Genomic DNA, 14,703 nt, shown 5'->3' with positions numbered 1-14,703 from the left:
GGTTGTCCCTAAGCAAGGATAGATCTACCGTTAGAGTGTCTATTTTGTGTTAAAGGGCCTCCTGGGATGCATGAATCGCCTGGAGTATGGTGTCCAGGGAGGTCTCGGGAGTAAGGCCTCAGCTGCCCACCACTGTGTCAGTGCCCTGCACCGGCGGCAGGTTGGTCCCCATATCTTTGTCAAGGTCCTCTTTCTTTTTTGGTTTGCCCATCGTGGTGGACTCTGTCCCCACTTCCCTCATGAGGCCAAGACGTCACCAGCTGTAGAGGGGTATTTGGTCGCAGAATGTCTGGGAGATAGGCCGTCCAGCCCCCGTGGCAGCCCGATTGTGTCTCCACCAATTGCAGTGTGTCCAAGCTTGGGTTTGATGCCCCGTTCACAGTCCCAGAGCTATATGTGGCGGCATGAGGGAAGCACTAAGGCTCCATATCATTGTGCTGGCGCGCTTCAACTCACTTCCACCATAGAGGTTAGCTTGCTATTGCGGTCTTCTCCAACTTTCAGACGAACCTCGTTATTAGCGTCTCCTGTGATTTCCTTGCCACGAAGTGCCCAATGCTGTAAATGATTCCAGCACGATGGGGGTGGAACCGCTCTTCCTCCTGTCCCCGATGTTCACGTATTAATGAGGGGGGGTGCCGAGTGAAACCCCTACTACTGTTTCTGTCCCGCGGGGGCTGGCATGCAGCACTGGGCCGAGCCTTCCCACCCTCACACCACTAGGCATTTCCCCCACTGACCCCCAGAGCGGCCCTCCGATGATCTTCAACTGTGCAGGGGGGGTCGTCTCCGCACCGTGCAGCGCCAGGGTTTTCCACTCGTCGGCACCCCTGGGTCGCGCTCGGATCCGGGCTGCACTCCGATGCGCAGTGTTGCTACCACGGCTTCTTCCGTCCCTGGTTCGCGGCCGTCCGACTTCAGGATGCTCCGCGCAGAGTTACGGGGCGCTTTTGGACCCCAAAAGGTGTGCCCCAGTCCCACGAGGCCCCTCTGCGCTCCTTAGTTCCCCTCTCAGGGCGGCCAAAGCTACAGGAGATCCAAGGCCCTCCGAGGGCCGCCGGGAGCTCCGCTTCAAGCGTGTGGCTCCATCGGTCCCAGGCCACGCCCCCCGCAAGCACCAACTCAACATATTCAACAAACTTACAATGCATTACCATTTACGTACCTACAAGATCTATACAAATTGTCCCTCTGTCAAAGACGGATAATATATTATTGGTTGGGGTTAGGATTGTCACTATTCCAAGAGAAAAATATTAGCATACATGCCAACATTTAAAAGCAGGCAAGTGGCAGATTTTAAACAAATAGTCAGGAGAACGTATTTCCCAACTGACTTATATTGAAGCAAAGACAATCTGCCTAAATTGGATCGATTAGTATGTATGGTGACAGATATTCACCATTTCACTTTTGGCAGTTTAATAATATAATGCAAATAAAAATAGACTTCTAAATTCAGTTTTTGTTTGCTTTATGTAAAACTGCCAAAAATAAAATGTTGAGGCCTGTCACATGCTCTAATTTCCCCTTCCAAGAATTAAGATAAAGGGCCTGATTACTATCTTGGCAGATGGGGTTACTCTACCACAAACGTGACCGATATCCCGTCCGCCGTATTATGAGTCTATTATATCCTATGGAGATCGTAAAACGACGACGGAGTATCCGTCACGTTTGTGACAGAATATTCCATCTGCCAAGATTGTAATCATGCCCAAAGTGTTAACAGTTGATGTCAGAGGTAATTCTTGGAGGGAGAGAGTGGAGCGTGTGTGACAGGCATCAACATTTTATTTTTGGCAGTTTTACAAAATGCTGAATCGAATTTCTGCATTCAGGAAGATGGAGGTGGGAGACTAGCCTTGAAATTGTTAGTGTCCTGCCTGAATCAGGAGCGTTGGCATGTATGTACCTGCCATTTATTGGTGCTGTAAAAGTCTGCAAAGGTTCAGGCATGATAATAAATAGGAATTTAAACAAAATCTTATAGATTTATTTGTAACATTACTTTTCTGCTATTGTTTCCTATAATTAATAGTCGGGATGACTATCTCTAGAACACATTTAAAAGTGCTTTCTATTTATATTTGCCATTTGAAGTATGTACAAATAAGAGCTAAAATGCTGGCTTTAGGTGATTTTGCTTATGTACCTCAAAATACTGGTGGTGCAAGTAGAAAACTGTTCATGTGACAACCCTAGTTGCAGACATGCCAACAGACCCCATTCACGCGGGAGAGTCACATATTTTTTAAAGCCAAAAATGGCTTTATTTTGGCTGTCTCCCACCTAATATTGCTTCTCCTTCAATAGAAGTCTATGGGAAAAATACATTTTCCTGATTCATCTTTTTTTAATCTTCCACCTTCCTATTCTAAAATGTTGGAATGTATGCCTAGTTGAAGTAGCACACAATAGCTGCCAAGATTTCAGTCTGTTATGTGTGACATTTTCATAATTTCAGTGTAATTATGTGTGACATTTGAATGAGAATGAGAGACATTTTCTCTCAAGCAAAATCAAGGAATGAAGACGAGGATAAGCACGGCCTCTCTGGGAAAGGCTGACAGTGTGAGCCACTCATTTAGGTCACAGCTAGGCAGGCAGCTCATTTAGAAAAGAAATTAGCTCACCCGGTGCTGGGGAGATCGTCGTTGTCAGACCCGCGTGTCCCACCCCCCCACCCCCGCAGGTGTTATAATCTGGCGAGCACTTGCACAGTAATCCACAGTCTACTCAGTGTCTGGTAGTAAATCGAACCCCTTCCACCCAAAATTACTCGAGTTACTGTGCTAGTAAGTAACGCAGCTGAAAAACTGAGCAGAGGCTGAGCAGCGATAGAGACTGCATGACTCTGTACAGGGGCGCAGGCAGCTCAGCCTAATTGCAGCCTAATAGCAAGTTAGCACTACATATTGTGTGTCATTGACACTCTCAGCACACTTACTTCTTTCGGGGGAGGCACTGTTAGCAGCCTTGAGTCGAGCTGGGCTGGCACTGTGTCAATTGGCAGGCCCACACAGGCCACAAGCAACGACTGACTCCGTCTCCAGCTGCAGTGTCTCTTCTGTGCTCAGCCATGCGCTGCACATAGGCTGCACGCTGGCAGGCTGGTGGCTCCGTGTCCGGATACCATGGGAGTGCGAGAAGGGAGCTCTGCCAATCGATTCCTGCCTTGATTATGTGCCCCAGCCAGCAAGTTCACGATGAGCCCAGTGGGGTCAGGTCTGCAGCTTGCAAGGTGCTTTATTATAGCAGCGCTCTCAGCTTGACAGCTGATGCGCTATACTGCGACACTGCATTTCAGTGCAGTGATGCGGACCACCACACTGAAATGTGTTAGTCTAACGCCTGATGCGTGGTACCTGACAGGGCTGCTTTTTAGCTATGATGTCTAAAGTTGGACGCCTAATTTGGAAACAGGATGACTTGTTTTAAAGAGTGTATTTCCCTTTGATTTCAAGAAAATACTAGGGCTATATAAACCCTCCAGCATATTTTCTTCTATTAGTGTTAACCTTTTGTGTGCCCAGGACGAGGCCGTTTCCCCGGTGCCTTGGACGAGATCACCTTGTCCTGCTATGGGCCCCCGGGGGAGCACTAGCGCTCCCCCGATGGCCAGGCACACCCCTCCCCTAAGCAGGGATGGAAGGGGAATCGCTTCCCCTTCCACCCCGCCCCCCCCAGTGTCCCCCGTGGCATCTGATGACGTCAGCGTGCTTTCACGCGCTGAACTCATCAGTGGCCTTCCCTCCGGTGGTGGAAGCTCAGCTTCCAGTGCCCGATCGGAGGAGAAATGCAAAGCATTTCTCCTCCGATCACGTGGAGGGGGCAGAGAAGCCTGAAAGGAGAGGAAAGGTCTTTCCTCTCCTTTCAGGCTTCTCAGAGCATTTCTGCTGCCCGATCGCGAATGCAGCAGAAATGCCACTAGACACCAGGGATATATTTTTTTTTTTGTTATTTGAAATAAGGGGAGCGGCCCCTTGGGCAAGGGCCGCTCCTCAGGGGGGCAATTTATTTCTGGGCATTTCTGCCTCCCCTGGGGGCTGATCGGCCTAAAATTATTATTATTATTATTATTATTTTTTTTATGTTTAGGGAGCGACCCCTTGGGCAAGGGTGGCTCCAGGGAGAGAAAATCATTACTAGGCCATTTCTGCACCCTCTATGGGCAGATCGGCCTTGCGATCTGCCCCCCCACACCAGGGAATATTTTTTTTTGTGGGCTATTTGAAGTAAGGGGAGCAGCCCCTTGGGCAAGGGCTGCTCCTCAGGGGGCAAATTATTTCTAGGCCATTTCTGCTCCCAGGGGGGGCAGAAATCCACTAGACACCAGGGATAATCTTTTTTATTGTTTTTTTTATTTTTTCATGTTTGGGGAGCGACCACTTGGGCAAGGGTTGCTCCGGGGGGGGGGGGGGGTATCATTATTAGGCCATTTCTGCACCCCCTGGGGGCAGAAACCACTAGACACTAGGGAATATTTTTTTGTGTGGGCTATTTCAAGTAAGGGGAGCGGCCCCTTGGGCAAGGGCCACTCCTCGGGGGCAAATTATTTCTAGGCCGTTTCTGCCCCCCCCCCCCGGGGGCAGAAAACCACTAGACACCAGGGATACTTTTTTTTTGTTTACTTTTATTTTTTTATGTTTGGGGAGCGACCCCTTAGGCAAGGGTCGCTCCCGGGGGGCAAATTATTATTAGGCCATTTCTGCACCCCCTATAGGCAGATCGGCCTAATATAATTAGGCAGATCTGCCCCCGGGGGGCAGAAACCTCTAGAAACCAGGGATATATATTTTTTTTTATTTACTTCATGTTTTTATGTATGGGGAGCGACCCCTTAGACAAGGGTTGCTCCCCTGGGGGGCGAATTGTATTTAGGCCATTTCTGCCCCCTTTGGGGGCAGATCAGCCTATTTTTGTTAAGCCAATCTGCCCCCAAAGGGGGCAGAAACCTCTAGACACCATGGATTGGTGTGTGTGTATGTGTGTGCTTTGTTTGGAGGGGGCAGCCCCTTGAGCAAGGGTCTTTCCCCATGGGGGCACAGTACTGTTGGCCATAACTCCCCCCCTTGGGGGCAGATTGACCTATTTTGGAAGGCTGTCTGCCCCCAAAGGGGGCAGAAAGCCCACCAGAGACCAGGGAAGATTTTTTTTTCAAAATAAGAGGTTGGGGGTATGGCCATACCCCCACCCCAAATAAATGGGGCCAAAGTTGTTCTGCTCAACAGTGGGCAGATTGGGCAATTACCCCCAATCCATACCCCGGGGGGACAGAAAGTCCACTAGATGCCAGGGAATAAAAAAATAAAAGAAAATTGTGGGGTGGTGGCTACCAACCAGTATGGGCCTGGTTATGCCCCCACCCGAACTGAAGGGGCTAACAGTCTTTCAGCTCTCCCCCGCACACTAAAACATCTTATCCCATGGCAAGCAAGAGGACATTTGATTATTTTGGGTTTTTGTTTTACATTTGGGCCATGAGAGCTCGGTAACTCTCAAAATCATCCCACTTGGAATGGTGAGGGCTGCACTTTTTTTTACTTTGGGACGCTGCCATGTAGAAAAATCCACAAGACCTAGACACATCTGAAAACTAAACATCTAGTTGATTCCAGGGTGGTGTGCTTCACATGCACCCCGCACCATTTCCTTACCCACAATGCCCTGCAAACCTGCAACTTTGCTGGAAAGCACACATTTTCCCCACATTTTTGTGATGGAACCTTGCGGAATCTGCCGTAATCCACAAAATTTCTACCACCCAGCAATGTCTCATCTATACCGATAAAATTTCTGCTGCACTTGTCAGCCTAAAAATGTTTTTTTTCAAACTTCCCTTTTGGACCCACTTTGGTTCCCCCTCAATTTCGATGTGTTTTTGGCTCTTCCCTGTCACAAACACTTGGCCCACCTACACAAGTGAGGTATCATTTTTACCGGGAGACTGAGGGGAACGTTGGATGCTAGGGAATTTGTCCCGGTGCAGTGATCCCACACAGAAATGTGGGAAACTTTTTATTTTTTTAGCTAAATTTGCGGTTGCTGATGATTCTGGGTAAGAAAATATTGGGGGATCCACGCAAGTCAAACCTCCCTTGACTCCCTCGGGTGTCTAGTTTTCAGAAATGTCTGGGTTTGGTAGGTTTCCCTAGATGGCTGCTGAGCCCAGGACCAAAAACGCAGGTGCCCCCTGCAAAAACAGGTACTTTTCTGTTTGATAATTTTGATGTGTCCACGTTGTGTTTTGGAGCATTTCCTGTCGCGGGCACTAGGCCTACCCACACAAGTGAGGTATCATTTTTATCAGGAGACTTGGGGGAACGCTGGGTGGAAGGAAATTTGTGGCTCCTCTCAGATTCCAAAACTTTCTGTCACCGAAATGTGAGGAAAAAGTTTTTTTTTTAGCCACATTTTGAGGTTTGCAAAGGATTCTGGGTAACAGAACCTGGTGAGAGCCCAAGTCACCCCATCTTGGATTCCCCTAGGTCTCTAGTTTAAAAAAATGCACAGGTTTGGTAGGTTTCCCCAGGTGGCAGCTGAGCTAGAGGCCAAAATCCAGGTAGGCACTTTGCAAAAAACACCTCTGTTTTCTTTGAGAAAATGTGATGTGTCCACGTTGTGTTTTGGGGCATTTCCTGTTGCGGACACTATGCCTACCCACACAAGTGAGGTACCATTTTTATCGCGAGACTTGGGGGAACATAGAATAGCAAAACAAGTTTTATTGCCCCTTGTCTTTCTCTACATTTTTTCCTTCTAAATATAAGACAGTGTGTAAAAAAGACGTCTATTTGAGAAATGCCCTGTAATTCACATGCCAGTATGGGCACCCCAGAATTCAGAGATGTGCAAATAACCTCTGCTCCTCAACACCTTATCTTGTGCCCATTTTGGAAATACAAAGGTTTTCTTGATACCTATTTTTGACTCTTTATATTTCAGCAAATGAATTGCTATATACCCGGTATAGAATGAAAACCCACTGCAAGGTGCAGCTCATTTATTGGCTTTGGGTGCCTAGGGTTCTTGATGAACCTACAAGCCCTATATATCCCCGCAGCCAGAAGAGTCCAGCGGATGTAACAGTATGTTGCTTTAAAAATTCTGACTTTGCAGGAAAAAGTGAGAGTAAAACGTAGAGAAAAATGGCTGTTTTTTTCACCTCAATTTCAATATTTTTTTATTTCAGTTGTTATTTTCTGCAGGAAACCCTTGTAGGATCTACACAAATTACCCATTGCTGAATTCAGAATTTTGTCTACGTTTCAGAAATGTTTAGGTTTCTGGGATACAGCATTGGTTTCACACCCATTTCTGTCACTGACTGGAAGGAGGCTGAAAGCACAAAAAATCGTTAAAATGGGGTATGTCCCAGTAAAATGCCAAAATTGTGTTGAAAAATTGGGTTTTCTGATTCAAGTCTGCCTGTTCCTGAAAGCTGGGAAGCTGGTGATTTTAGCACCGCAAACCCTTTGTTGATACCATTTTCATGGAAAAAAACACAACCCTTCTTCTGCAGCCCTTTTTACCCATTTTTTTTTTAAACAAAATTTTCACTGTATTTTGGCTAATTTCTTGGCCTCCTTCAGGGGAACCCACAAAGTCTGGGTACCTCTAGAATCCCTAGGATGTTGGAAAAAAAGGACGCAAATTTGGCGTGGGTAGCTTGTGTGGACAAAAGGTTATGAGGGCCTAAGTGAGAACTATTCCAAATAGGCAAAAAAAGGCCTGGCATAGGAGGGGGAAAAGGCCTGGCAGCGAAGAGGTTAATTTGTTTTCAAGTCGGTGTTGTTACAATTCTAAACAGCATTTTACTTTTATACTACTTTACTTTATCAACTTGATTTCTGTTTGTTGAAATACATGTTTCGTGAAAAACACTGTTACAATAGTTACATCATCAATGTAAGATTCATTGTATTTAATTCTGAGGATTCTATTTGGAAATGGCCGTCCTAATGGCGCAAATGTCCTTTGCAGGCAAGCGCCAACAATGACTTGAAACTATGGCCCGCGAATGGTGTATGTGTCTTGTGCAGACGGCGGCCATCTTGTGCGTAGATAAACCTGCAGAATTCTTTGCCAAAGTGGGTGGAGCAAGTGGGCCAGTTTCGTTATCCGATAGGGTAAGTTTTTGTTTACCTAAGCCTTATATGGTAACATTAGCTACGCCCATCTATAATCACCTGTCTACTCAGCAATGCCGTGGCTTTGGCTGCGCGCATGCGCAGAAGGCACCCTCAGCTGTGCACAGCGCTCCAGTGCTGACAGTCTGCTGCTGCAGGGCTACAAGCAGGGACCGCGGAGTCTCTTCCGTCAGGGGGTGTGTGCGCCATTCAGCAAGGATCGTGGTCAGGTAAGCCGTCTCTGGACAGGAAGGAAAATGTGGGCACTATGTTTGTATACAAATGAGGGGGCACCTGACAGCACCAGGGTAGGTGTTCTTAGACCGTCGCACACAGATAGACAGTTTCAGCCCTAAACTTTACAGCAGAGACAGGCACTGTCAAGCCTCCACGGATGCGCCAGTCTGGTTAAAGTGTAAATGTTTTTCAATGCGTTACGTTTCTGCAACGTTGGTGGTAGCCGTAGAGGTATCATATTTAATGTTGTTTCAATTTCAGGGATGTTTGGGGTGTACGTCATTATCACCTGGGATATTGTTAACTAGTCGAGGGGGTCTCCCGAGTTCCGGAAGACTTGGTACTTTCCAGAGATAAACATCTTCGCTAAGTTTTGGCGAGCCATGGAGTTAGGTTAAGTGAATCCACTTTACGAGAAGGGGTAGTGAGACCTTAAGATTGCAATAAAATTTCGAAAATCAGGTTGTTGCAAAAAAGCGAACATTGCCTCCACAAACGTCGCGCTACGTACACTGATCTCCGTTCCGAGTTCTCCTTTTTTTTTTTTAACCTATACACGAGTGGTAGCTAAAGTAGCCTAGTGACAGGGAGATATTGATTTGGCAAGTGTCACACAATTTGGTGAAGTGGGAAAGCCGGGATTCCAGCCTGGTGGTGCGCATAATAATTTAATCAATAGACTGCACGCAGTATATTTTTCATGCACTATTGGTCACCCGAGAGGGTCAGAAATATGTCGGTCGATGAGACATGCATGTTTAGAGTGCTGCAGTGTTGGCACCCCTGGCTTTGACTGATGCTCAGATGCCAGCGGTGCATTGTAGGACGTGCGGGTGATTTGTTATCAATGCCAATACTGATATGCAATCAATCATGTACATTTTATATAAAAAGCAAGAGTTTAGAAGCATGAAGGTCTTACTTATAGCAATAATTTTTTGTTTTATTAATTCATATTTCGTAATTGTCAAATAGAGACGCAGGTGCCTTCTGCTTTTAAGTATCATTAATGCCATGTCTCACCTCCAGGTCACATAATGTTTGCATGTCAACTGATTATTTGAATAGCAATATGTTAATGTATACATGTCTATGAGGCACACTTCCTCTCTTTTCATACTGCACACTAGTGAGAGTAGGCAGAAGGAACAGCTATAGTTTCCGCAAGAAAATGTCGAAACCTATTGGTTTCTACAATAATGACGATAAAAATTTGGAGCAGCTCGTGACAGTGATTTGAGGTTACTTTAGTAGCATGTGCCCATTATACAAATCTCAAAAACAATGTGAAGAAACACTTGATGCGCAGAAAATTGGGAGTCATTGGGAAGTTGGGATACCCTGGTTTGCGCAGTCTCGAGGCTTTCTGGTCTCTGGTTTGCTGCACAGTCTGGTTGTGGAGTTTTAAGGCATACTGTGCAGTATTGACTATCTTTGTACATTTTGCAGTCTTGAAACCTACGGAACACTCTTGTAATCTTGATGCCCACTGAACAACTGTAGAGTATTGTGGATTACTGGAAAATCGTGAGAATTATTGTGAACCTTGGTGCTCCCTGCTTAATCCTGTAATTTTGAGATTTAGGGCCATATGTACGAACACTTTTTCCCATAGAGACAGAATGGGTAAAAACCTTTGCTACATCTGTCGCTTAGTGTGCTGTTGTACAGTTGTCTGTCTTGTTTACCAATCCTGAGGCTAGATGGTTAATCTTGTAATACTGTGGCTTTCTGAGCAATCTGGAAGAATGATTGTCAATTGTACAATGTTTCTTTGAGCGTTGGGGCTCGCTATGCGAACTTGTGGCTCGCTTGTTCATCTTGTAATATTGAAGTTCACTGGGCAATCTTACAGTCTCGATGTGAGCTGGGTAATCACGAGACTCACAGGTGAATCTTGCAGGTTTGGTCAATATTACCATTTTGAGGAGGCTCGGCCGGCAAACTTTGAGACTCTCTGTTTGACCTTGAGGCTTGTTTAGTCAATCTTGCAGTTTTGGCCAGTCTTGAGGCTCAATGAGCAATCGTGAGGCTCCCTGGTAAATCTTGGATAATTGAGGCTTACTGAGCAATCTTGCAGTCTTGAGGCTTGCTTGGCTCTCTTGAAGTCCTAAGGCTGACAGGAAAATGTTGAATTCTTGGTCCGTCTTGCAGTCTGGAGGCTTGGAAGGCAATGTTGGGACTCACAGGTCAATTATAGGCCCGCAGGGCAACAATGGGTCTCATTGGTCAATTATAGGCTCGCAGGGCAACAATGGGTCTCATTGGTCAATTATAGGCTCGCAGGGCAATGCTGGGTCTCAATGGTCAATTATAGGCTCGCAGGGCAACAATGGGTCTCATTGGTCAATTATAGGCTCGCAGGGCAACAATGGGTCTCATTGGTCAATTATAGGCTCGCAGGGCAACAATGGGTCTCATTGGTCAATCATGTAATATTGCAGCTCTGTGAGCAGTTTTCCACCTTTTGAGGTTCGATGATCAGTTTTGCCTCCATGGGATCTGCTGGCAATCTACAGACGCACTGGTTAATCCTGTATCATTGAGGAGTCTTGCCACCTGGAGGGTCATTTGTCAATCTTGAGGTCAGCTGGGCACCTGTAATCTTATTGGTTAAACAATCATTGTTGAGTAGTGCTGAGCAGTCTTGTCCAATCGAGACCCTCTTGTCTACCGTGAGGCCCACTGGGCAATCTAGAGGTCCATTGGTTAAACTTGTATTCTTGAGATTTACTGGGCCGTATCGATATCGAGTGTGGTGGTGAAACGATGAGCATGGGATAATCTGTGTTTGGTGTGCGACAGAGTAAATATTTAATACTCCCACCAGGCAAAAGGCACCCAAAGCTGGCACGACTGCCGAACCCATGAACAGAGGGTCACAACATGTTATCCCTGCACCAGGATGCAAGAAGCTTCCCTTAAGGCCCTGTTTATCCCGCTGCCATATGGTGTTTTGCAAGCAGGCACAGCCTGATGGCGCACTGGCTCCTTCCCTAGAAAGTAAACAGTTTTTACTTCCCATATGAAACGCTTGTGCGACCTATCACACCTTTGATTCGTTTAGTTTTTTAAGATGAATTGGTTGCTATGTGTGCAAGTCCCTCTTTTACTGAACGTACAGTCATGTAATCCGTACATACTCGAAGCAGTTATGTCCCCTGCGCATTGACGCGCGAGGCTGCAGCATACTGTTGGTGTGTTAGTCCTTCTCAGCCGTGTTTAGCCTCTTGGTCTGGTATGTTATGTCTGGGCAGACTCACTTTTACTGTGTGATTCATCGAGGTAGTTGTATCCAGCCGTGACGTGATTCACCTATGGGTCACCTGGCTTCCTGTACACGCCTAGCAGTGTTTTACATCGCCGTAGAAACCACGCGTCGCCGTGCTGGGTGGACACTGTAACATCCGAGGCTGCTCAGGCTGTCAAGTACCCAAATGTGATTTCATCAAATGTCTTAGTAGAAGTAAAGCTGCCTCGTCCTGGTGCGCATGCGTGGCTAGGTAGTTCCATGGGGGTGTTTGGGGGGGGGGGGGGTGGAATTAGGGGAGGGGGGGTGGAAATGGGGGGGGGTCAGCTGACTGAAAAAAGTGTATGTAACGTTATGTAGTGGTTAACTTGAAAATCTGGTATCATTGCAGCGGTCTTGGAACTTCGTTGTACACCCCACATTTAGAGGCTTGTCAGAAAAGACAGGGTATTTTACCCATACTGGTAATTACCGCCAGCTGTCGAAGTACTGCCAGTGGTTACGTACAGCACAAGCGTACAAATGGCCGTTAAATGCAACTCTTAATTGTGGGGAGAGCCTTTTTATCCTTCCAAGGTCGATAAAAAAATGTCGTTAGAAAGCCTTGCATTATCCGAAGTCGATAAAATGTGCAACTGCGTGGTTAACAACCTAGTAATTGGCAGTGTTTAATGCCATTACTACCACGTCGGTTTATTTGATGGGGTGCTGGGAAATCTTCACTAAAATGAAATATGCGCCTGTTATGAGGGCGACTTCGCCTTTCCAGCGTGTGCAGTCACTTCTAGAATAGACCTGGCGGTCCTGGAGACGCTCCCTGTGGCTTTTGGGACTGCTTCTTGAGTGTTGCGTTGAGGGAAATCATGCCCAAGGCCTCCTGCTCGGGTTTATTAGGAGTCAGACACGCCCTCAGCGTTAGCAATGCAGAGGTCGCCGCAAAGCCAATGTGGAAGATTTTTCGCCCTTAGCTCTCCCTAAGAGTACTAAAACATATCGAGGCGAAGGAGTGATGAGGATTTTAAATAAACCGCTGGTACCCACTGCTTGTAACCTGATATACTGACACTGCTCGTGGCGTAAGGAAACTTGAGACCCTCCTCCCGCTGAAAAGTACCTTAAGGGGATCCCCTCCCCCCTGGACCCAGTCAGTGGCCTGCCACTGTTGCGCAGTGTACTGTGCTGAGGGCCCCCTGCAGCTCGGAGCCCCCCCCCCTGCACCGCGGGGGCCTTTGTTACGCCTCTCACCTGTAGACGCCCAGCACGGATCCAAAGCCATACAGTTTGCCAAGTGCGGCCAGATCAGGGACCCTGTCACAAACCAGCATACGTTGTAGTTACATCCGGATAGAAGTAGCACATCCGTAACACAAAACACACTGTCACACGAACAACATTGCACCGTAAGACAAGGACCTGGATTGTGAGCACCGATAGAAAAAGCCATGTTCGAGCCGAGCAGAGGTAACCGAAAAGGCCCTTGATTCACCCAGCCAATGTCATCTTAAAGATTTTGGGGACCCTGGGCAAGACATACTTCAGGGGCCTCTATCCGGATCAGTTTTGTATTTTGTTGCCCATTTTCTGCTAATTTAAGCCCCGTGGTGCCAAATCATGGAGGAATAGGTCATTATGAGAAAATAAATTCATTTTCCCGTGGGACTTCCTAGGAGGCGGGGTCCCTGGGTAATTGCCGACTGTGCCCATGGTTTGAAAAGGCTCTTCACCCAGCCAAATTACCTGAAACCGCTTCTAAAGCCAAGCCCAATTTACTTTATTGCTAATTCACATAAACTATTTTGAAACTGAATTCTAAACAAATCTTTCTTCTAACTGCACACACCCCAGGAAACAACGTTCACTAGCAAGCAGCTGTTTGTGAGGTTCGATGGCTGGTCTTCTTCTCAGATCTCCACAAAAAGGTGCCCAGATAGTAGATCTGCTACAGTGCCATAATAAGGCTTTTGGCGCTATACAAATGCAAAATAACATTCAACGGTGGTCAGATGTTTCAAAACAAGTCGGTGCGTCAGGACTTTTGGCCTCACGCTTGGATGTAAGAAGTTGAACTGTACATGGATTGAGTTTTTTAAATGCATTGTGGATGCAGCAATGCTTCAAAATATGTAACCTCGCAGCGTGAATAATGTACATTTAAGTTGTGACTGTTTACAGCATTGATCTACCAGCGTGTGGAGTGAACCATTTAAAGGTTCAGCTATCCATTCATACGCAAATAAGAGAATAGCTGTCAGAAAATGGCAATTTCATGTTACATCACTTTAAAATGTCATGAGGATGAAAGTCCTAAATTAGATAAATCAACTTCCGCATCCCACATTTGTTCTTTTGTTCCCAGAATCTCCCCTGCATTTGAAAATTTTTGGCTGAGGTTCGGCACCTAACCTAATGCAACAAGCCATCTGGTGTGCCACGAGCCAATCCTTGGAGACCCCTGGGATGAGAACGACCATACACTTGTCTCTGTGTCCCGTAGTGTCAAGGAGGCAGCCCCTCGACTCTTTACTTTAGTTCTGGCTAGTGGCAACATATTCATAGTGCTGGTCTGCAGACTGATGCCTACTGCCCACCCCCGCGTAAATGAAGCAGGGTGACTGACCTCTGGTAAGAGAGACCTCTTGTGGGTATGTGTGCTTTTAAAAAGTGAACGTTTCTGATAATGTGTTGTGATAACATTAATGATCACTCTCTGACACTCCACTCTACCACATGCCACTCTACACCACTCCACTCTACAACACCACACAAATCTCTGTCTCTCCACGACCCTTTATGACCCTCTATGCCATTCTACGCCACTCGACTCCACTTTACTGCACTCTGACATTTTACTGTATGCCACTCCACTCTGGCAGTTTACTCCACTCTGTGCTATGCCACTCCACTCTATGCCACTTTACTCCACTCTGATACGCCACTTTATAAAACTCCACTATTCTCCCCTTCACTCTATATCACTCCACTCTGACACTCAACCCCACTCTACTCTGACACTCTACTCCACTCTACACCACTCCACTCAACTATATGCCACTCCACTCTGACAATCTATGCTACTTCACTCTA

General features: G+C 46.7%; 1 protein-coding gene across 4 annotated transcripts in view; it reads left to right on the top strand.

Moving 5' to 3' along the window:
- The first annotated feature begins 8,214 nt into the window (after positions 1–8,214).
- Positions 8,215–14,703, top strand: part of KIAA0513 (KIAA0513 ortholog) — a 342,714-nt gene continuing 336,225 nt past the window's right edge. For 3 of the 4 annotated variants that reach the window (XM_069218115.1, XM_069218113.1, XM_069218114.1), the window contains exon 1: positions 8,251–8,362. The gene's annotated coding sequence lies outside the window, so the exon portion shown is untranslated. Of the gene's footprint in view, positions 8,363–14,703 lie in introns of all 4 variants that reach the window. The other variant, XM_069218112.1, reaches the window with a different exon arrangement.

The sequence above is a fragment of the Pleurodeles waltl genome, chromosome 12, assembly GCF_031143425.1.
Source record: "Pleurodeles waltl isolate 20211129_DDA chromosome 12, aPleWal1.hap1.20221129, whole genome shotgun sequence".
NCBI lineage: Eukaryota > Metazoa > Chordata > Amphibia > Caudata > Salamandridae > Pleurodeles > Pleurodeles waltl.
Note: the sequence above shows the minus strand (reverse complement) of the source record. Positions and strands in the feature narration are given on the sequence as shown.